The 569-nt window shown below is 27.2% G+C and overlaps 1 protein-coding gene across 6 annotated transcripts in view; it reads left to right on the top strand.

Moving 5' to 3' along the window:
• The window catches only part of LOC107644310 (kinesin-like protein KIN-14K), a 19,445-nt gene continuing 19,161 nt past the window's right edge, over positions 286-569 (top strand). For 4 of the 6 annotated variants that reach the window (XR_002347367.1, XR_002347371.1, XM_021102902.1 and 1 more), the window contains exon 1: positions 286-441. The gene's annotated coding sequence lies outside the window, so the exon portion shown is untranslated. The remainder of the gene's footprint in view (positions 442-569) is intronic. The other 2 variants (XR_002347372.1, XR_002347370.1) reach the window with 2 other exon arrangements.

Below are 569 nucleotides of genomic sequence, written 5' to 3'. Positions count from 1 at the left end.
GTGAAAAAATATTTAATTAACTCTAATATTTTTATATTAGGAGACTAGAAAGGACCTAATTATAAAATTAAAAATAGTGTAAAAACCAGTTATAAGAAAAAAAATATAAAGACCTAATTAAAAATTTAGTAAAAATATACGGACCGACAGAATAATTAAATTTTATAGATTTAAAAAAAAATACAAAAACATGAAATGGTTATTAAGATGGAGAGTACCTTCATGATGAAAACATGGAGACAAGGAGAGTACAAAAAAGGGGAAGTTTCTTGCAATAAAGCAAACAAGCAAGCAAGTAACATACAACATCAAATATCGATGAAGCTAAGTTGGTAGATAGCATTACAACTCTTCAACAAAAAGGAAGCTAAAGTAAAAACACTGGAATAAGAAACTAAGGAGATGGCCAATTGAAAGTTGAAGCTCCACTACTTTGGCACGGTAATTTTAGTTTATTGCTAATCAAGCTTCAGTAACTTATAATGTGTTATTGGATATTGATTTGATGAAAGTGTGCCTGTATTTTTCTTTTTCTTTTTCTTTTTTTTTTTTTTTCATTTTGTTTTTGG

This window comes from Arachis ipaensis, chromosome B05, assembly GCF_000816755.2.
Source record: "Arachis ipaensis cultivar K30076 chromosome B05, Araip1.1, whole genome shotgun sequence".
Lineage (NCBI taxonomy): Eukaryota > Viridiplantae > Streptophyta > Magnoliopsida > Fabales > Fabaceae > Arachis > Arachis ipaensis.
The sequence above is the reverse complement of the archived record's forward strand: the minus strand, read 5'-3'. Positions and strand labels throughout refer to the sequence as shown.